The sequence below is a fragment of the Ooceraea biroi genome, chromosome 5, assembly GCF_003672135.1.
Source record: "Ooceraea biroi isolate clonal line C1 chromosome 5, Obir_v5.4, whole genome shotgun sequence".
NCBI lineage: Eukaryota > Metazoa > Arthropoda > Insecta > Hymenoptera > Formicidae > Ooceraea > Ooceraea biroi.
Genome location: NC_039510.1, coordinates 755,159 through 778,905, shown reverse-complemented (window position 1 = coordinate 778,905; position 23,747 = coordinate 755,159). Strand labels below are relative to the sequence as shown.

Sequence of the window (23,747 nt, the reverse complement as noted above, 5' to 3'; positions counted from 1 at the left end):
ATGCGCAATTAAGTAAGGATGAACCTCTTTAGAGCCGGGCGGACTCTCGTTTAGAAAATAATGTCGACGCAGCGAGATTTATCGTCGCATACGCGACGCAAATTTCGCATGTGCGCGATGTCGTTGCAATTACAACGTTGTAAGTGCGCTGCTATCAGTAGCATTTATGAGGTGTCGCAATGATTCAGCGTTCGTCGCGCGTCTACGTGCGTTAACCCACGTCCTCGGCCACGATGGAATAATACGATGAGCGTTGGCGAATAATATGGAAGTCCGTAAGCGTAAGTAATTCGAAATGGAATAAGCGCGAGGGCACCCGGATTTCGCAAAAACGCGAATATTCGTTGGAATAATTTATGCGCGGTTGTAACGCGGTAACACGGTACGGTATGCTTTGTACAGCGCGTAGCGGTGGTATTAATTCTCATATCAAACCATGCGTTAGAGGTTGACATTGCATTGTGATTGCCCATCGGACACTCGGCTTTGATCAACAAGGATGAAATCGATCAAGTCCGAATGATCGAGCCTTAATCTCCAATCGCGTAATCGCAATGCAATTCACCGCGTAATCCAATGCGGATTGCGGTACTGATTTTCGGGATTCTCCGTTTGGCTGTCGCTTATGACATATTTATCTCTGCGCACAGTTTCGAGAGCGTATAATTGCCAAGAGACTCAGCTACGAAGCGTCACGAAAATATCCGTTCGCAATATATATCCGTACGCGATGCAGTCCGCCAATAGCCATTGATATCACGGATTTAAATCGGGATTTACGGGATTTAGCCGCGAACGACTTTCCAAGTATCCTCTTATCGATACTCGCGGCGCGCCGACACGATGCTCTCCGCGTGCAATAACAGCTTCCGCACGCGAGACAATGGTTGATCCCCGTCCCAGCGGAGAATCTCTTTCTCTCGGTGTAAATTGGTTTCCGTGAGCAAGTAATCTCGAGCGGCAAAGTGGTCCGATGTTCCCCGCGGAGAGGCGCCTAATGAAGTGAACGCGAGCAGAACAAGTCACGGCTGGCTGAAAGAAACGCCGAGAACCGCTATGGGCAAGAGAACAGGCAACAGCATCGCCGGATAACAAGTCGGTCCTCGAGACTCTTTGTCGCGCTTGGACTACGCTCGGCGAGAAGTTCGACGAGACTTGGTGATTTCCCACTGCATGCCTTTACGACTCTTTCATCGCTGCGCCTCGTCTGCGAAAGAGCGAGCCTGAAAATAGTGTATTCGGAAGATGCGCCCTTTCAGCGATATCCACCACTTGGACACTCGGTACACATGCAAACGAGTTCGACCGCTGTACACGAACGCGCGCGCGCGCACACACACACACACACACACACACACACACGTATTCCGCAATGGTTATTCCGAAGCGACCATAGCCAGGGAAACCGAAAAATATTTTTCCTGAACGTGACAGCCCGGCTATCCGGGGCTGATCGTTCGGTGCTTATGTAGCGGTTCCTCGTCAGCTGTGCACCCTCCATCGTCTGCTCTTCCTCGCCTCTGCTTTCCATATCGCTCGTTCGGATCACCAATACGCCGGAGTTACATACACCCTTTTACCGCCTTTTGGGTCGAACTGGAGAACTATCTTCCTCATGAAGAAACGGGCTCCACGATGTCGTCGAGAATATTTGTCACCCCTAAAAAGGGCCTAAAAATGAAAATGAATTTTTATCCAGACCCTCGAGACCTCTCTTCAGCGATAACCGGGACATCGATCTCTTCACCGATATTCACTTGACGATTTTTCCAATGTAATCACCGTCTTTCATGCATATTTAAAGACTCATCAATGCAAAGATAGAAATCTCAGATGTGTACCATCGTTGAAATCATACGTTTGTACAAACTCGTTGGAGCTCGCGGCAACTTTGATCAGTGAAGTTTGCCGATTGCGAGTCGAGTTGAAACCGGCCTCCGAACAAAAACGCAGAGCCGCGCGTGACTCAGCGTCGTCGTCGGAATGGTGCGGGAAGTCGAGCGAGTTCCGCGCGGTGGAAATGGTTGGTAGACGTCGACATCGTGCTGTGCTATGCCGTTACTATCCAGTCGTCGAGGCTCGAGAGACTCGTACGGGCGTGATGAACGTGCTATTTCTGGATGGGATGATTGCCGTCTATTACGCACGAGTCCGCAATAATTGTCCTCCCGCACGCCACCGCACAGCCGCCGCTCTTCTTCGTCATCATCGTCTCGCGGCCTGTTTCCGCTCGGCATTTTTCCAGGTATTCCAGCTGCGAACTCTGGAGACCGCGGCGCAGATTGAAGCCGCCAAGGAGACAAGCATCGCGCGATATACACGCGTGACTCCGATTCTCGCGGTCGTTTCTCTTAATCCTACAAATGTGCGCCGGCTTCCACCAGGTCAGGTCGTCCCCATCCCCACCATTCGTTATCTCGCTGGAACTGTCCGCCGACGGAAAATATCGTGCATTCTTAAGCCAAATGGAAGTTTCTCTTAATGCTTAATTACTTCCCGCCCTAAGATATTTACGGGAATTGTTACGGGTATAGGCTCTCTCCATCTCTCTCGCGCACAAATGAAGGAATGCATCAACCAGATTAGAGTGAGGTGGAGGAAGATTGATAACGGATGGACAGTTCTCCATTTCTCGCAAATGGACCACGAATAGATGCTCGATGGCAGCCGATAATTGTTAATTGCGCATTGACGGTTCAGTAATGCCGCTGTTTTTAATCCATCATGCCGTACGCGTAAAATACGTATCTATAGTTAAAGAATCGTTCGTTCAGTAAATCCGATACATTTGTCGCAAGCTTTTAGACGCGACGCCATCGATTTACGTGAGTATTGCACGGTCTTCCCATTTCTATCGATTGAACGCAGAAAGCGAACGAGAACCGTACGAACGAGCGTACAACATCACGTAGTAAATCACTGCCGCGACGTTCTGCTTTGGGCCGCTCCGATCGTTAATCATCATACGTCCGCGAGGTATCATATCGCTCGTTTCAACGACTCTTCTGTTTCAAGTCCAAAAGGATACGGAAGAAAGGCAGAATGGGGAAGCACTATCTCACAGATACCTACAATTCCTCCTTAATTATGAAGCGCCAGCCCGTTTCTCTCAGCGAGTCGCTTCGCTTATACTGAGCGAGGCTGCGAGCGAGTTCGGAACTGCAAGTTATGCACCCTTTCCTGGTGGCAGTAGGACCGTAATTTTCTTTCCTCCCTCTTTACGCTCACTTGTTCAGCATATCGGACGTCGAAGTTTTAATGAATTGGAAGAAAGAGTTTACAAAGCTGTGAGATTAATACCGCTGTCTTGAATTTTAAAGCGGCCAGCGACGTAACGGCCTGCCATTGTCTTTAGCTGTTTCCAGCTGGAAATCGCGGTTGCGCGAGGTAATAACGGACGTTATAACGGATAGTTAATTTCAGCGGGTACTTAAATAAAATCCGATAACATTTGACCTACTTGTCACTGTGATCTTGCAATCTTTTCTCCGATATTTAAAAACAGACACGTAAAGCTCCAAAACTCTTTCTAAATTGACTGACCACTTGAAATACTAAGTGTGTCTAAAAGAAAAAGAGGGCGACATGATAATATTATTTTCTATACTGAAATCTTATAGATTATTTATCCAGATTTCCATTATTAAACTTAGAAGATGCAAGTGTGGACATTGCGATTGAAGATCGATATTCAGCGTCTCTTTGGAGCTTCAAGTTCACGTCATTGTGAAGGTACATCGAGAAACGTAACGCACGCGTGGCATTCACTTATTTCGTATCCAATAATTTCAATCACGGGCAGCTTGTGCAGCTCTGGGGATACACTCCAATCACCCATATTCCCCTTGAGTGTAACGTTTCGAGCATCGGGGATGGCAGCAGCGGAGCAGCTGCCTCTGTGCATTTCTAGTAATCCCGCAAGGTGGGACAGGCCGTGTACAAAGCCGAGATCAGTAGCGTGTACACGTTCGTGCACCACGTAGCACGCGATAATTGACTTGCATTACAATGCAAATTACCCCCGGCGTCACGTGATACAGCGTAAAATGGCGAGTCCCATTCTTGCGCCGGTTACTTTCCGTCCGTACCCAGCTGCATTAAGTCTGCATAAGTTTCGTACAGATTTACACGCGTCGCAGGCTGTCGAGCTCTTTTTCATCGAAAATAACGCGGGGTCTCGTTACCCCTCGCATCGGTGAAATCGTACGATTAATGAAATGCACAATGTCCGGGATTATCGATGAAAAACGCGCGCGAGCACGCGATATTGCGCGTAGCTAGAGGACACAGTGGCGATGATTTATGCGGTTGGCGCTTATTCACAGCTGCGTCATATTCGAGAGCGTTTTAATTGGCTGGCGTGCCTGATGTATGTACAATCGCGCCGAATTTTACGACGATTTCAGCCGCTCGCTGGTACCTAGCTCGCGCAGAGAGGTCTACCTTCCTTGCTCTCACGTACCGGCCTCGTGCTGCTCCACGTGATCCACCTGAAAATGAACTCGGCGCGCTGGCCGCTGAAAAATATCGCTGCACTTAGTACGCTTTAAGCGTTCCTTCGGCTTTCTGCCACCCTACCACGGTCGATACAATTAAACTCGGCCACCGCGGTAGTAGATCCATCGCCGCGAAATAAACCCTTTAGCGGCAGCTCGGTAAATCGCCACCCCTACCGCCCTCCCCCGGATTTCTTTTTTCCCGCGCCATTATATAGGAGCCCGAGGCGCAAGAGCGAATGAATTTCAAAGTCCCGAGCGTTCCGCATCCGTTGAAAAAAATTTCCACGTACAGATCGACGATTAACACCCGCGACGGAGTACTCGCGAGCCCGGCACGAGAGCGTGAAATAAAACGAAAGAGAGGCTCCCACGAGAAATCTCTGCGTGCATCGTTAATGACCCATGTCTGTTGCGTTTTACCTGCCGGAAAGTTAGGTGCGCATTCAGTCTGACGTTACATCTCGAAATCATGGATACAGAGTGTCTTGCGGTATATCTGCGCCGAGTAATATTTTATGCGACCTCCGCTAGGAAATCACGGACGTTGAAGGCAATTTTCCTCGTGCAGTTGTGCTTGAATTTTATTTCCTTGCTGAGGAGGTTTCTGTTCTTCATGAAAACTGATATGTTAACAAGTAATCCTCATTCTTGTGGCTTGAATAAAAAAGCATCGTTTGTAGTCTCCTTCCTTCTCGTCGTGATGTTAATTAATTAGTAGACGTCAGACTTCTGGATATTTTTTTAACCTCACAAAGCAAAATTAAATTAATTTCAGAGTGTTAATTACGTAACTTTTCTTATACGAGGTCAGCATCAACGTCGGCATTAAGATAAATCACGAGAGAAATGCGTGTCAATTAGTTCCTCCATTTATTTACGTATACTGCTATTGCGCGCGTTATCCTAAGTAAGCGGAGACTGTGTTCCGCAATCTTCAACTTTACAATTTCCAAGTTTCGGTCTTACAATGGTGCTTCCGACGTACAATAATTCATTACCACGCTAACCGTAATTTCCCTGAGTTTTAGCGCGGAAGACGGAATAACAAAAACCGTAACTTTGTACGCTCTAGTATTCCGTCGTACCAAGGATCGTGGCAAAGACTTTAACAACGACGGAGAATTTTCCTCACGACGGTGAAGGAAATATCCCGTAACGTTCCGACGAATATCCAGCTTTGATTCACACCTGCACCTTTTTTAGGCTCCATTCCATATTCCAAAAATTATAATTTGATGTTGAATCCAAGCGAGAGTAACGTTTTAGTATTCCTGCATTCTCTCCATTCGTCGCGATCATTTATGTCTGCGTATCAACGAGATTGCTTCTTCTATGATGGACGATCGCCTAAAATTCAGTCATTTTTGGAAAACACAAAGCACTCTCGCATTGTCCCGTTTTCTGTTTGCATAAAAAACACCGTTAAATGTGTCGTAAACATTTGGTAATAGCGTTGAATAGCGATATCATCAGAGAGAGAAAGAAAGAGAGAGGGAAACAGGTATCAGTAGAGCAGACGCCGATGCAGCGCGATAGTGAAGAGCTAAACTGCGATCGTTACGCTCGTTTGCCTTGGCTACATCGCGCCGACAGGGTCACAAACGCTCGCGCCTGTGTAAAATTAGGATCCTCGTGTCCGCGTATTGTAAGTGTAAATAAATTGAAACGAATTTTCTGCATGAGCACGGTTAAAAGCACTCTGGCCCGGCTCGGCTGTTGCAGTACAAGCTGTTGATTGGGGACAGTTAATTGATTCCCAGCAATATTCAGCGTCCCTGGCGTACGCGCAAAGCGGTTCCCATAATTGCCGTGCTTATTCCGATCGGCCAATCTAACTGTGTTGAGTTACATATCATACAGTAAGCCATGATAAGGCGCACAAAAATGCCGCAAACGCGCGGCAAAATAAAACGCGAGAAAGTGCTGTCGCTCGATCAATTTTCAACGGTTGCCTGCACATTAATCACTAGCCATCAACACGTTGCCGACTGCCGTTTGATCCTGTGCAGTAGGATTAATCCTCATTGATGCATTATTCTCTGTAAATTCTTCGCGGCAAATTTATTTTCCATTCTACCATCTTTAATTGCTGATCATATGGCCTTTCGAGCGTTTCCTGTCGCGGATCTATCTACAAATCGCGTCTTTAATTGCTTCGCGAGCGGAAGCCAACGGAACGCGCTCGTTCAATTGTTTCCTCGATGCTCGATCATTTTTTCCCCATTTAACTGAAGTCTCGGCTCGCGGAACGCCACCCCGTCCATGAATATTGACGATCGAAAGGGCCGATTCATATTCTCGATTCTAATCAGGACCCGTGACTCTCCATTTTTCATTCGTTATCAGCACCGCATAAACTCTGCCCCTTACCCCGCTGCCTCCTCCATTTCACTGCTCCATCGTACCCATCCTACGGCCCACTTTTATCCCGCTCTTTTGCCTCATCTTCCCTCGTCAGGCGGCACAGAGGATAGGTGGTGTGTGAAAGACTGTCTATTTAAGGTTTCTCCCTAACGATCTGACGCATCATCGTATCTGCTGCCAATAACTGTAACAGTGACACGCAAACAACCCCTCCAAGTATCGTTCCTCGTTCCACGGCTACGAGGAAACCTCCCCCTCGAACGCCCCGTTCATCCCGTCCGTCCCGTCTAGCCGTCTTCACTTTCACCCTCTTTCGGTTCGTCACTCAGCCGACAACCGCGATACAATGTGACGAGTTTTTTTCTCCCTCACTCTTTTTCCCTCTCTATTCTTCATCTCTATTCGTTCCATTCCGGACTTATCGTCCCATCCGGTTCCATCGTGGTGATAACGCCGTCATTGCACCGTCACGGTTGCCTTCCCTGTGTGAGAATTCGATCAGAAGCAAATGCCCGTGCCGACGTTTCCTTCCCCTCCTCCTGGTGATGTTACCAGCTCGTCACGTGAGCAGCGAAAGAATCGCGACTGCCACCCCGAAAAAAGAAACCCTCGCCGCGCCGAATGACGTGCTCGGGCGAAATGCGCGCCGTCTCGTGTACACGCCGAATCTCGCGGAGGCCATTAGCCTGCTAAATGATTAATCGAGCGTACAAGGTACACGACAAGGTTCCCCGCTTCTCCGCACGTTACGTTACGTACATGGATGCGCGAGCGACCTCGCTGGATAAATTAGAATTTCCATGCGCGAGCGGACAAGCACGCGTTGTCCGCTCGTTCGCTCGTGCGAGAGATTAGAAATGGATGATACGCGCAACCGCGTCTCCGTCCGCCGAGTATCCCAAAGTCTAAAAAGTTTATTTTATTAATAGTAATCCGCTACCTGCGCGAGTGCGGTTTCCTCTGACCAATCTCTGCTCATACATCACTATTTAACATTAATGCCTCGCGCGCCTCGGGATATTCTAATTAAGGAAGATCAACGTGACTTATTCATGGCGCCTGGATCCCGCACGAGTCGCGCGCGGAACAGTAACGGATCGAGTCCACCTGTGATGAAATATAGATTACGTGCTCGTTACATCGCGGGAAAGCTCCTCTAGCGCTTCGCCTTTCATGTTATCGCGTTTGCTTCAACTCTCTGCGCGCTTGCTTTTATTGCCCTCGATCAGCTGCCGATTTATCTTGATCGCGCTTTCTCGTCCCGCGCGACGCAGCGGTAATTTTAACGGGGTGCGTGTCGTGTCACCGAAGATAGCTGTCGTTCTGTGGGGACCGCGGGAGGAAGGAAGGGTGATTTTGTCCATGGGACCGATCCTGCCTGCGAGAAAGACCGCAGAGATTTCGCTGGACAGAGTGAGCAGTGTATCGCGCCGCTCTCGTGCCCGCGGCGATATGTCCATTTGTCTGTTCGAAAACGCGACACCGAGCGTAATCGGGCGGGCGCACGCGATCACGCGTGTTTGCCGAGCGGTCAAGCACAGTCGCTGCCGGCTGTCGGGCCGTATCGGGAACGGAACTACCATCTGTTCGCGCCCGGCGATCAAGTCGGTGCCTGATAAATGAGACCCGTGCGCGTCTGATAGCGATTCCGCAGCGAGAACTTACTGCGCGCCACCCTTGCATATTCCGTGCTGTAATGCCGAGTTCGCATTCATGAGGAACGTGGCGGAGCGGAGCACATTACCATCGCGTTACGCTTTCCTTCGGTGTCGCTCGCTGCTCAATAATATGCGCATCGCCTGCGCGAACCCGTAATAATAACGAAGTCGTGCTCTCACATTCGAAACGCCGTAACAATAATATCCCTACGGTACCGCTCCCGCAGTTGCACCCGATGCGGCAGCAGCGCGGCGGTGTAATAACGAAGACTGCACACACAATCCTTGTAACCGCAAGTTGTGCTCTTTACGATAAGTGTTTCTCGCTTTACTGTCACCGTGGTGGCGTCGTTGTGGTGTCACCGTAGCGCTGAAATATCGCCTGTCTATCTGACGAATGTCCCTCTCTTCTTTTTTCTTCGATGCAACCATTCCGATCGGAGTAGTCGTCGGCAAAAGCGTGTTTCTCACTTTGTTTCCTCCGGCGGAGGATTTGTCGAGTAATTGCGTGATTTATTGTGCTCTTCGCCGTCATTAATATCGTCTCACGGAGTTCTGCGTGAGCCGCTCTAATCTACTTAAAACGATTTATCTGGAGATTGTGCGAGGAGGAGAGAGAGAGACTTTGGTATACCTAATGCGCGCGGATTTTACGTGTGTTTGCACGTTTAATGATATCACATAATTCATATCGCGCGTCTTGAAATCGTAATCCGATCTGTCGCGCGTGCGGAAACCGAATCGAGACCAAAGTTTAAACAGTTACTCTCACAGTCTCTGCGAGTGTGCTTCCGGCCGATGAGCAGCCTACAATTTCGAAAACGGAGCACGCCCAGATTGAACGGGAACGTTACGCGTCTCCGGTTATCGCTTGCACTTTGTAGATTAACATTATTCGTCAGACGGGACATACGTGAAATTCCATTGATCGATCTCGTCGTTCCGTATTCATGCGAGCGTTTGCACAAGCTCAACTATGGTACACGGAATTTACAGCCAAAAAAACTGCTGGTCAACGTTTATCGCAGTTCAGACTTGCACGGCTATCGACAAAAAAAGAGTCACGCACGATATTTCGGCAGTGTTTTTTGAAGTGCCCTCCGGATTAGTCGGAGCTACGTACTCGGCGCGCACGATAGTTTGAACAGCTGTACTGAACATACTGTATGCCTGGCGATTTTCTGTTTACCTATCTTGCAGCGTAAACGCGTTACCGGCGCCGTATTCGGGCCACATTATCGGAGAATTCGCGTCGAATTGTATCGAGTCGCGTTCCTCCCGAAATCCGAACGCCCCCGTCATCGATTTCAATTGTCGCGCGGAACTCGGGGCACGGAGTTCTCAGGTGCTATCATGCATAGGGTGTGAAGAAACGTCGATGAACCGGCTGAACGGTGAACAAAAGGACGAGCGAACAAGTCGAACGGTTCACGGCGCTTGCATAATTTCGCGCTTTGCACTCTTGAATGGCGCGAAAGTGACGCTTTTGTATATTTAATTCAAGTCTGTCTAGACGCGTGCGCGTGCAAATAGCGCGTGGTGGAACAACGCGCCGCGCCGGCTCTCCGCGTGTGGGTGTGTGATTCAACGCAAGTATTGTTGTCAGATTGTACAGTTGTTGGAGTATGTAGGTATATATGCGTGGCGAATTTCAGAGTTCTGCTTTGGCTTCCGCTGTAATTCTCTTTGCCCTTCCGCGAGCGCACGAGAGGGAAGACCCGTCTGGCCGGCCAGCATATTCTGTACACGGAAGCGGACCGCGAAAGGGATCTCTCGGCGCTCTCACGGAAAGTCGCCATGACCTGTTTGAAATTCGTGGATTTAGGCCAATTTTCCTCCCTCGTGTGGCCGGGCGAACCCTCATCATCCCCGGGTCACGTATCGTGCTTTCCCATGGAATACTCATGGAATACTCCCGCCTTACGTTGTTGCATTCGTTCGCTCGTACCTTACAAAGGTCTACCCTCTGTCAGTTATTCGGCTGGACGGAAAGTAAACGTACATATATATTACAATTTTCTCAAGATGGATTCATCGAGGGATTGTTCGGCCGGTACGTGCACGCGTTATTCGATCATGCGTGTCCCTTGTGCAAAATCCCGTCGTTCCGTAAAAGTGATGAGATAATGGAACCTGTGTGTTACACGCAATCTGCAGGACTCCGACTCGGTCTAACTTGGCCTAATAGAATTTGCACGAGCAACTAAAGTCAATTTAACCGTTCGCGCGTTCTCGATGTAGCGAGAAATTTGCATGCACCGGCTATTAATCGTATTTAAAGGACAAAATAATTTCACGGATGACTCACGTTATTATCGCGCTTTGGCGATGGTCGCCTCGCCACGTGGCCGAGTTACGCGGCGCGAATAGATAATGAGTGCGGACGAGGTGCCGCGTTATTGCGTTTTAATTTCATTCTACGCTCGTTACGTCGTCCACCATTTATGCACAGGACAGATCGCGCCCGACACTTGGTGAACGCACGAATTACTCACGCGCCGGGAATATCAATGTCACCTGCCGGCCGACGGATTATATACCTAACTGAATCCGGTTGTCGATTCCGCGCGTTCCGCTCTATAAGATGGCTAATTGACGGAGCGACGTGAATCGATAATATGTGGGGGACCGGAGGAGTACCTCCAGGTCCGCTTTCATAATGGACATGCTCCGATATACATCGATCGGAGGTTCGGTTGGGACGTCTTTTTCCCAACTGCACATTTCCAACAGTTTCGTCGCCATGCCCTCTCACCCCATTTAGAGTCTCTACCTCACCCTCGTTATCTCGATACTCACCGAAGATACACCGTCGCGCAATGCTCGCCGTTACAAGGGGTCGGGACCATTTGGATATCGATTTGCAATTTCGCCGGCAATTACGCAAGGCGCGGAATATGTTCGTATAGATTAGATCAGATTAAATGAATATTTACGAGACTCACGGCCGCGCGACACGAACGTTCGTTGGCCGCTCCGCGTGCCGCCGGCTCCGTTTCGCGCGCGGTCGCTGTGCGTGTTCCCCGTTATGAATTACTACGCGCCTCCCATCGTAATTCAACCGGCAAATAAATGCCGCGGTATCGGCGACTCCCCGTCGTTAATTGTGCGGTCGATTAAGGGAGACGGAATTTTCACAACCCTCTCCGGAAACGCTCTACCCTCTAGCTACTCCGCGACAAGACGCGACTCGCAAAGTTGTCACGCGCGCGTTACACCGCTCGTGAAAGTGGAAAAATCGTTCGACGGAATAAAAGTGGTATAATTGTCATTACTTTGTTCGCGTCAAAGACCGTACATTCGTTGCAGTATCGGATGACGAAGTAGTCGACGCGGTCTGTCAACCAATCTTGTCCCGTTTTACGAAGCGACTCGCGTCGTTCCGCGAAACTTGCCGCTTGTCGAATCAAATAGATCGGGCTGAAAGCGACAAGGGTAATATACTCAGCACTTCTCTCTCGCAAGCGGCATTCGTGCGCACTCGCCTTTATACTCTTATGCCGTACGCCGCGCACGTAAAACGCACAGGTACGAAACTAATCCGCGATAAATTTCGGCCGGGCATCGTTACGCTGTTTACGATCGAGAAGATTCCATTTATAAGCGAACTTTTGATTGCCGTAAAATATGGTGCGCCATCCTCTTTCGCGCGCAACCCCGTCCCGCTCGCTCGTCGACCACGTCGCGCCAAGTAAGTGGAGTAGACTGCCGATATTGAGCGGCCATTTCGGGGGCGGTGCTGTTGGAAGGAGGACTCGGGTTTTCAATTTTATCTTCCGACCAATATCTCGATAAACTCTTTTATTGGGCGCCCAGGCCTCGCTGGAGACGGGGTGGTAGTCGTGCTTGCCGTGTCGATGACATTGCGTTGCTCCAGCGCTGTTCTCACTTCCGCGGCGGCCCTCCTCGGGGAACGTGGCAAGTTAATAACCTGATAATTCGATAAAAATGATAGGGAGACGTAGATGTATGTGTACACCGACGTTATTGCAAATGCAATTAGCGGCGGTATCATGGGGGGGACCGATAGACAACCTGCCGTTCCATCAATATCGCATTTCTGTCAATAAGAGGATTCTGTTGTTTCCTCGACGGTGATGATTGCAGCGCTCCAAGAATAGCAGCACAGTAAAATACTTGATTATTATACGATTATTTGATGAGGCTCTTTCGGTCAATATATTATTCATACGGCTTTAAGTGGAGTTCCAAGTTTCACTTTGACAAAAATACGATTCCAAATTCGGCAGGTCGATGTATCAAGTGAACTGACATTAAATACTCACATTACGCTTCTGTCGTTCAGCACATTAGATTATTTTGTACACACGAGCACGCTCGAAGATATCTAAATTTATGCCGGATCAATGCGAACTTTCTTGATGACACAAACACACACGCAACCTGTTGTTCCCCCGTATAAAATAAACGTATTTGGAAGTCGCTGTGTGCGCACGCAACAAACTGCGAGACAAAATGAGCGGTCCGTGCCTCAATTAAAATTTACTCGCCGTGGGCTCGCAATACCGTGTGCCATAGGCACGTTGCTTGTGCGTGACCGGCCTCGCTGATATCTAACGTCAATCGTAGTGTTGCCTTCGACCATGGTGCAACCTCGGGGCCAAACGACGAGCGTTCACTATGGCGGTCACACGAGAGAGCTTTCCGCGATAGTAACGTGTATGTCCGCGCGTTCTCCGCAGACGGGCACACGTGATTCGAGGACGTACGCCCTCCCGCGGAGTGTCGCGCCCTCGTGCACACGTAACGCGCACACGAGGACCCGAGATCGATGGCCTTTTCGAGGATTTCCTCGATTGCGATCCTAACGATTGTCACTTGTTCGCCTCCCTCAGCTATCCCGATCATTCGGGCACCGGTCGCCACAAATTAGCATTTTACGATGCGGCCGAAGGGACAATGGGGTTTGTGCGTTAAATTCGGTGGAAGAAGAGTAAAGTGGGAGAGCCATTACCGCGATCGGGGAAATCTCGGCTGAGTGCTTCATTTAAAATCGAGCGATCCCATGTTTATGGAGCGCGAGGGGGAAGAACGTCGAGACGGGGCTGATCTACCATGTCAGGATTCATCCTTAATCGAGCTGATTCCCTTAAGAAATTATATCCGGTCCGGTAGACCCGCTATATCAAGCTTGCCGCCCCTTTACGTGAATCTTTTAAGAATAATGTCGATTCCAAGTCCTTTGACGTCGTCATCTTTTACGATTCCCTGAGCGCGATTTGTACGCACGCTTTAATGGGTTTTACGGACATTCTTCGCAACTAACTCTTCTAAAATTTCGTTATGTGATATTACTTCAGAGCGATTGCGGAATGCATGATTCTCTACTTGCTGAATCTTCTTTACTTATTTTACTTTCGTTTAAAAATATTATTCAGAATCTGAACAGGAAAACATCAACTTCCAAATTTCCGAACGTCAGATTGGCGAATGCCTTCCTGTGCCACATTTGCATGCCTTGCTCGACATCATAAACTCATCTACCATCGGTCAATGAAATTCGAAGCTGTTCAATCATTGGACATTGCGGTCACGGAACTGACTATCGCGCGAAATCATTAAACGCGATGCCGCATCTGAAATAGGGCGCGATTTGTTCGATGACGATCCTCTTCTCTGAATGATGATTCTCTGGATTCTGCAGATCCGAAATTCGGTATTTTGCGTGAGGACGACGCTGAAATTTCTCTTTCTTGGCGCTTCGCGATGCAGATTCGCGTTTGTATTATATATTGCGGTGCAAGTATGTAAAGCGGCATGAAGTATATTGAACGGTGAATACGTTCTGCTACGCCTGATATCGTAGATAGCATTGCAGTCGCCCTCTGTCGCCGTGTGCCTTTGTGAAGTACCGAGCACTCTTTGAGTTCTACAAGATGCAATAATCTCGAGAATTTTCTCGCTGCGTGCATCACGTTGTTTCGTTTTACACGCCCTTACAACGCGCGCAGCATCTTTATTGAATCGAGATTTTTCCGACAACATGCCGCGCTCCGGCTCATACATTTTGACTTCGCGATTTATATTCGCTCGTGTTTTTCATCTCAATTTCTCTCGTCCATCTCTGGTACTCGTTTCCGCACGATTTGACCACGCTCGTGTAATAACTCTGCATATTGGTTCGCCAGTAAATTGGTAATCCGATAGACGATTACTACAAATTACTACTAAATTCGACAATATCGAATTTCAATGCCATTCACTGCAAAAACTTCTTTAGCCCGCGCTATCGATCTATGATTGCACTCGATGCACGTTCAATACCGTGCACACAATATCGTGCGGCTATATAATCTGTTTGCGAGTAACGGATATTGCGATTTCCGAATTATCTAAATCGCAGTGATTGTCAATTTTAGCAATCCCAGTTAAGATGCTTGAGGAGGAGATCCCGTGCTCGAATGTACTCGCTATCGGGACAAATAGCACACGTGTGTAGTTTGCACGATTTACGAGAACGTGAACATCAGTGGACAATGCATTAGACGACGGCGCAGCACTCGGACCGTGCGTAATGCCGCTAAGCGCGAGTTACAGTCGTCGACGGAGCGGCAATATGTCGCGCCGAGACGCGACAGCGGTTTGCGTTTAGACTATTGAGCGCTCAGAGTGGCTGCAATTTCTGGCACCGCGCGATTTACCCGTCATAAAACTCAGGCGCGCAAAACGGGGGTGGCCGGCTTCGGCTCGGCACGGGATTAATGTAGCGTGAGTAACGCGTCTTCGATGGAACGTACGGTATATGGGAGCGGTCGGGGTCGGATTATTCCGGCTCCTTTATCCTCAGGACTTCACCTCGGAACCTTGAAATAATACGAGATGCGATAAGCGCGTGCGATCGTTACTCGTCGCGCGCGCCACAACGCGCTGATTAAATTGTCGCGCCAACATCACGCACGTTGCCGCACGTTAACGATAAGCGCGCCTGTTGGCTTCGTCAAGCTCACGGAGACAACACCGGTTGGGTATCACGCGAAAGCAATGTCTAGGATTATCCCGTCGGGCTGAGACATAAGTTAATTGAGGTAAATCAGGAAGAAGCGCGCGTTTCGGCGCAACATCGTGCGCTCCTCAACGAGGGAGGAGGCGTCATGCAAAGCGTAACGCGGACGCTACGAAATGGTAGCCAGATTAATTTTCTCGGTAACGCGCACGTCTGTTTTCCATCGATATGGAAATCCGATCCAACTATTTAATGTTCTGTCGAGCCACACACAACGGTAACGTTTCCCGTTATGAAAGTTACGCAGGAAAGCGGACCGAAATTAACGATAAGTTATTATAATATGCTATTTCGTAGGCGGGTTGCGAGAGTTGTGGTACTTTGGAGCGCTAAAGTAAACTCGGTCTTGGCGCCCGGGATCTTCCGTATCGGACCGACCAGAGTTTACTTCTCGAGTTCGGAGTTTCGTAATTTGCTGTCGGAGCACCGAGACGTCGCATTATTGTGTACGCCACACTTGTAATAATCCCTGTCCTAATTACTACACCGTGATAAAATGGAGTTTCACCGCGAACTTTTCGGAATAGCGAGGAGCTTTTGATTACGTCTACATAACGGTCCATTGTTTGTTGTTCGTTAGCCATGCACATCTATATTTTCTTGTTAAGAGCAGGAAAGGTGAAAATGTTAAAATATTATATATAGTGAAACAGTTCTTCGCGGACTGTTCCCTCCGGGGTACGCGAAAAAGGCAGGAGTGCTTTCCGTGCGTATTTGTGCCACGACAACGAGTATCCATGGATATGGGACTATGATAGAGTTTGCGGAAGTAGATACGTGCGGTAAACGCGACTTTCGGTCGCCGTGGATCGCGCGCATTTTCGTAATGATAATGCGAGAACTTGTTCGCGCGGAAGGATGCTTTGCGGTGAAAACTATGTCGCTGTAATACTCGTTACATAGATAGTGGTACACGTGGGTGTTCCCGGGCAGTTTGCATATTGCCGCATTTATGAGACTGCCGATGGTTTACGGATACGGCGTGACAGTTGATTTGAATATCGAGCTTTTTTAATCGTCTCATAAAAGATCTCAATGATCGCCGCGAGACCTTCAACATCAATTATTCAATATCGAACTGGACAGAATGCATTATGAATTACTTTTTGAATATTTTATTCATTATGTGTTTGTTCAAAATACAAATTTGTTTTCCTTATTTCTCGAGTGCAGCTGTGGACCAAACTCGGACGATTTATTTTTTAATTCACTTTTCCCATCAGAATGCTGCGCATATTCTTTCACGGATATTCTGTTAATTATGTACCATGTATTTTTATAACTATTATATATCCGATTTACATCCGAGTATTTTTGATTCTAATTAACATTCTTCTTTTACATCCCTGAGATATTATTGGGTTGGCCAAAAAGCGGAAATTAAATCTTTAATACATTTTACGAAATTGATTGTATTATTGACGGAAGTATTATTGGAATTTAATTAAAGGAAAACAATTATTTATTCAACCCGATATTATAAAAATATCTTAAATTCTATTCTGAAGCAATCGATAGATCGATAGAATTAGATCAGGCATCATGGAAAAATCATGCCCTGCACCGCGATTCGCAAATTAATTCTTTTTTCAATTACAGTCGCAATTTAGTCTCTTTTCAGGTTTTCCATCCGTGATGTTACGTACCGATCTTCTGACGTGAATTAATTCCAATGTGCAATGCTCTGATGCTCTCGCGCTTTTACTGCATGAGTCGTTACGTTTAATTTCCGAGGGCGTCGCACCGCGACCCTGCTCCACGGTACCTCCGTCTCTTGTTATTATAGTGGCAGCCAGGACCGATTCACTTGACGGTAGAGACGGTGGAGAACAGTCACAGCTGCGCCGACAGCTAGCCTGCGCCGTGTTTCTCGTTTTCCCAGTCGCACATTTTGCATTATTTTCCGCTCTTTTTCCCTCTTCATACATCAATAAGAAATGCCTCATACATCAATAAAATGCATTATCCGGCCGATTGCTTTTACACTTTCAATTATTTCCGCGCTTTCCTTTCTTGTCTTCCTCTTTTTGCCCTTTTTATGCGCACGGATCAGATAAAGATCTCATGAAGTTTAACGAAACGGAAAAAACGAACAACGGTGAACATGTAATCTCTTTTCTCTTGCTTTTCTTTCCTCCCTTTTTGGTACGTACCCATGATATTACTGCCGGCGTGACAAGAATTGCAACGAGTATCGAATTATAATCGGATGAGAGACGTAACTCGTGACTAACGAGCATGAAAATTGGCATGGATGAAGTGTGCTTCTCCTGCTCGAATATTGTCAACGGATTGCAAACGGCGATTTTGCTCGATTTCGCGTGCGGACGCGGAGACTAGCAATATCGCGCTTCGCGTTTCGAGCGCCGAATTTGTTTCTGTTACGAATTCGTTGCAATTCATTTCGACGACGATGTGATCCGGACATGACGGTTTGCGCGGCATACGTTATACACGGCGATCGAATTACATCGGCTAGGGATTTCTGCCTTTTTGCCTGGTGGCGCATTGCGAGGCTGACTTGCAGCAATATTGTATCTTGCATCGCGAAGGATGAGACGCGGTATGCGCGCCATCAGGACGCGAGTCATCAATGATGCACGGTTCTTTTCCTCCGTCACACCGCGCGCTTTGGCGAACTGCCAATCTCCGTTGCGCATCATGGCGTTTCTTTTCCGCGGAGCTCTTCCACCAATTTTCCATCCACGCGATCGCAATGCATACCACCGACGCGGGAAACTCCACTGCGGCACGTTTCGGAGTTCTCCAACTGTAAATGATTCACGGGGTTATCTGTGCCTGTAGCCTGTAGCCTCATTATAAAGGTAATGTTATCATAAAATGTGAAGCACAATTGTATAATAAACTCCTCGTTCTCACATATTTTATCGTAATATCGGATTATTTTAAAGTAAAATGATTCAATAATTTAAAGTATAAATTCTGTTACCAGTCAGTCACATGTTGTGTTGTGTTTATCGTTTTTTGGAATCACGATGTTTAAATCAAATATGTCAAATATGTATAAAGATATGTTAAAAAATAAAGATGATCTCTCTCTCTCTCTCTCTTTCGTTCTCTTAATATTTTACGTCACAATCTTCTGACATTATAACTTTTGAAAAAACCAAAAGCGAGATGTTTCTCGCTGGTTTTATTTCAGGCATAGTTGAATGGAACATGACATAAAATCGTGATGTAGCCGCTGTTGCATACGTTTGATCGATCGTGGTTCGCGTGTGTGAAAGTACATGTGACACAACGGACCTAAACTCGACCGTAAGGCTCCACATAAATCAGTATTATCTCGCATTAATGCGCTACTAGTGCGAAGGTAATGTTCATAGATTCGCTTGTAATGAACATGCTACGCATCCTGTACGTTAATCTATGCAAAGTATCTGATCTGCATTATAGGTGCATGGAATCGATACATGTCATCTCCTGATATAAATTTAAAACTGATGAAACACGAGAGAACATATAAACAATATTATATATGATAAATATATATGTATAAAGTATGTATAAATATTTTACTATTACGTACTATTTTAAATATATTTTACTATTGCGTATACTTTGTAGACACACATAATTACGTGATATCGGTATTTTGCTTTCAGATACTGTTGCAAGTTGCGAGGCTTTCCACTTCGTCCTGTTCACTTTGAAGCACAACCGCAAAAAGTGAGTCACGTTACACTTTAAGCCCCTTTATGAAATCGCGTTTTCTGCGCTCAAATACAGGCTAAAAAATTCGCATGCATTATTGACGGTGAGGTGCAAGCCTCGATATCGATCATACTTACGCGATGGAAGTGGCGGGTTTCCATATCAGGCTATTTGGTGTTGAAGATACTTTAATCGAAAATGTTCCCGGGCGATCCGATAGCCGCCAGTCAGCACTCGCGCGCACGACTCCGATATCATGGCTACATATATTTATCTAACAAACTTTTTTGCAAAGGAATGTAATATACGCGTCTCTGACATGGTATCCCATTTCTTGGTCAGATGAAATAAATATTGGCTTCCGGCAGCAAGCGGGAGATACGCCGTCAATTCTAGTATCCATCGAACAATATTTATTTAGCTGGTATCGATTTTGTTGCATATTGGCTTTCTTGGTGGAAGTGACCGGATTTTGTAAATTCGCTTCTCACTGCTGTTACGATACCGCTGCTGTCGCGGAAACTATACGGCGTATGCTGAATATTACATTACGATAGAAGAGCGACAGAGAAATGGCACAGAGAGCGATATTTATAAGCTCGCTGGTATCACTCATTTCGAGCACTCCACCGATGATTTGTTTATGGCAAATATGGTCCTGGATGATGTAAGCGGTCGAGTACGGCCGGAAATACAAGAGTGACAGTTTCCCGTTTCGTGTTTCTCGTTATCTGCGTCAGTCTGCATATGATCGAACGGGCGATTTCAAAGCAACGTTTAAATCAGCGGCAGTTGTAGTCGCGCAGGGGCAATATTTCGAAGTGCATGCAGTACCTTTGCGGTCCGCATCGCGACTGTTTACTTTCGGTCGGTCTACTTTGTTGCTGACAGCTTAACGTGTACCGTGCAACTGCGGCCATTGTACGTGTATCACTCGAACGTGTCTGGTGCAACATTTCCCAGCTTGATGTTCCGTACGTGCGCCGTTCGCTTTGCAATGAAGTCGACCGTGCACCTCCAACGCTCTGCGGTGTCACCCAGACGGGGCACCGACGGTACCAAACGGGTAATGCCTCACCGCTTTCTCGCGCTTTTAATTAACAATATATTCATAAGTGGAGCGAAAATAGTTTTGATTTGATTTATGACGCGCCCCAAGTGTTATCCATGGATTTCCGTGACCTTTGCACGAATTTATTCCACGTGACCTAGATCTAGAATGGAGATACCATGGAGATACGTAGTTCTGCATGTCTGTGTCTGGCTGTCAAGTAGCTCGATGCTTCGCTATTTTGGTTCGAACTAAACCTCCGCGGTGAGGACCGTACTGAGAACCAAATCAGCTTACGTAGCCGCGTAGACTTGGCGAGCCGCAGGATCAAACCATCACGATGGCGATGATCTCAGCTATGATCGATACCTCTCTCGTCTGACGTTGATATGTGCACGAAAGTAGATTTCCATTTTTGTCGCATTTGATCCAATTGATTTCCCGTGATAAACTTTTTATAACGTCGGTACTCGCGGTTCTTGCGTGAAAATAGTTCCAAATTAAATGTTCGCCTCGCTACGGTTTAATAAAGCTTAATGCACAGCCCGTGTTGACGGCAACAAGTGCAAATTGCGTTGCCGCAGCGATACGCGGCGACGACACCAGCTACCCGTCGTTCGCCGTTGTAATAATTCTCTGGTTCTCTCCTCTCCGAGCAGCACCTTTATCCGTCTCTGTCGCATTGCACGACGAATGCCCTCAGCTGCCGTACGACTATGGGATTTTCGTGTAGCTTGGAAAACGCGCGGAGCATCCGGAGGGTCGACCGCGCGCACGTTTCATCGCCGTCGTCGCCCTCGCCGTCGTCGTTTTCGTCTTCTTAACGGTAGACGGCTGCAGGGCACGCTTAACCGCTGGTGACGCCACGATAAAATAGCGCATTTTGAACACTCTTATTCCCCGCCTCGCCTTTCCCAGCCGTATTCTCTTCCGCTCCTCGGGCCTTCCTCCTTTTTGCCCTTATCACTTTGTCGAATATACCGAACGAGAAGGTTCAAGGGACGCGATAACGACGGGCGACGTGCAAGTTTCGGCGGACGGAAGTCAGGGAGGGTGCAAAGGATACAGTCCGCCGGAAGGCAACGGCGGCTTGAAACCTCGCCGAGTCTCGTTGTGCGAGATATTTATTCCGCTGTGAACGCGAACGCGGCTTTTAGGAGATTGCATTCTGTTTGTTGCCGAAATTTATCGACTTTGATCCCGTCTGTGGTATTTTTCTGCTTATCCTCCCGATTCGCGCCAACATGCGGAGATAGACACGGACGTAAAGAGTTGATGAGAAGTTTCACGGTGAAAAATTTCGTGATGCCGCGCGTGCATTATGTAATAACTCTCACAATCGAACGAAACGTTCGAGCTGTCTCATCTCGTAGCTTTCAAGCTGAACGACGCGTCGATGAAAATCCGTTAGCGTAATATTCAAGTACTCAGACATTCTATCTATAACGATATCAGCATGGCAGTGACATGACGAAACTTAATTTAATTATTCCATAATTTAATCTGCCGCTATTGTGTCTGTAAGGGATCTCAGGAATGGCCGTAAAGAACGTAATAACTTTGCTTATTAATACGCTTTATTTCTCGATGTATCTCGAGCGGCAACTGCGGAACGACTGCTCGACGAGCCCGCTCGCTCACGAACATTGGAAAGACATAAGACATTCTGCGTTATAACAAAAAAAGAATAAACGCTATGCCGCGATCCCTTAGAACTTAGATTAATTACAAAGAGGCGACATCGTCGTACCGTATTCGCTCGGTTACCTATGTCTCACATGTCTTAAAGACGCTTTTGCGCTCGTTGCGCATTATATCGCCGCAAGACACGCTGAGTATCGCGAGCATCAGATGTGTGCTGTAATCACGTCACTACAGACAGTCCGAGAAAATTCATGAAATAATGAAAAATGTTCGCGGTTGCCAAGATCAAATGTCAAAGCTCGGTTCTTCCGTGACTTCTTCATTCTCATTTGCACACGACTGCATTGCAATCTCCGTATATGGGAGCTTCACTTAGCGGAGTGCTCCGAATAGTTCGCTGCTCATTGCGGATACGTTACGATTCGTTCGCACGTAATGGTGCAGCTTGAAGCAGGAATAACGGAGCCATCAGCGGAGACGTCAAACTTGGACGAATGCACGAGCGAGGCGAAGGATTTTTTACGAACGGAGCACGAAATCGCCCATAAGTATTCAGGACACGAGCAAGCGAGCGAAGGAGCGTGCGCTGAACATCAGTGCCCTATTCTTTTTAGCGGCGAGGGGTAAATCTCGTAGCGAAACTAAGAAACCGTGCAACCCGTTCTTGTCGACTATCACAGATAAATGCCGCGGGCAAGTGCGGGCGTGGTGGATCTATTTCTCTCCGGTAACAAAGGTGCTTTTAACGTAATTTAATAGGCACCTTGATACACATACATAACGTAGAAAAAAAGAAGCTGTCCTTAATGCGAGGCAAAACGAGAAATAGATCTATTAAAGATGCATTTTCTGTTCCGAAGGATGCACAAAAATGCACAAATAAAAAATGCATGTGTCTACATACGTCATAGACGAGACGAAATTCATTTATGTGGAAATCGAATATTTACGTACGTACGTGTACGTGTTCTCCAAGTAAGCGGATTTAATAAAATTAAGAGACGCTCGTAAATTTCGAGATTTTCTCTTATGCTGCAATGTGTCAATGCAAATAATTTATTATTTGTGCTACGGTGCTACTGTGTATCGGATATTTTATTTATTTCGCGGTACCATCTAGGATTACAACTTGCGCATTCGTGAACGTGACGGAAAAACGAGAGTGATTGCAATTGCGAAACGCATTGTATAGGCCGGCGACAGCCTGATCCACTCGTCGTTCGACGTTGAACAACGACTTTCCAAGGCTGTAACGACATAATTTAAGCTCGTTAGCAGACACAGCGCCGGCTGCCCGAACGTCGACGTCGTGCCGCGCTCTCGAACCTCTCCATGAAGTTCGTCAACCTAATTCAGCAGCAGTTCGCTCCCGTTTATGCTCGTCGCTCCGCGTGACTCCGCGCTGCACCCGAACGGAATTGCTCTCATTGGACGGCACGCTGTTTCATTGCAGTACGTCACTCGAAATGGAAGAAACGACGTTTGTCCGCCGGTCAAACCGCCCGCGCTTTCTCGTCAACTCGCTTGGACGCGAGAAATTCGGTAACTTTTATACCCACCCATTCGTCGTTTTGCCGACATTCTTTCTGATCCGCGTGGGATCGCGACAGATCACGGCAAACTTTGTCACGGGGAGAACGACCTCCCGTCGCCGAGTCGTCGCTCGATTCAGTGAGGAGCAGGCAGGAGGTCGAGTTTCTCCCAGGGTGAACTCCACTGTCGCGCTATAACGCGACAATTACCATTGACTGCCGCAAACAGCGAGAAACTGTCGTGCGAATGCCGTGGCACGCATGACAAACTCGCACGTTTCACAGGGCTAACGGCACAGA

At 47.6% G+C, this 23,747-nt stretch overlaps 1 protein-coding gene across 1 annotated transcript in view; it reads left to right on the top strand.

The window, feature by feature from the left end:
- LOC105279311 (amphoterin-induced protein 2) overlaps positions 1 to 23,747 on the top strand; it is a 192,692-nt gene that overhangs the window by 56,966 nt on the left and 111,979 nt on the right. The window contains exon 3 of the mRNA XM_026969946.1: positions 19,172 to 19,235. The gene's annotated coding sequence lies outside the window, so the exon portion shown is untranslated. The remainder of the gene's footprint in view (positions 1 to 19,171; positions 19,236 to 23,747) is intronic.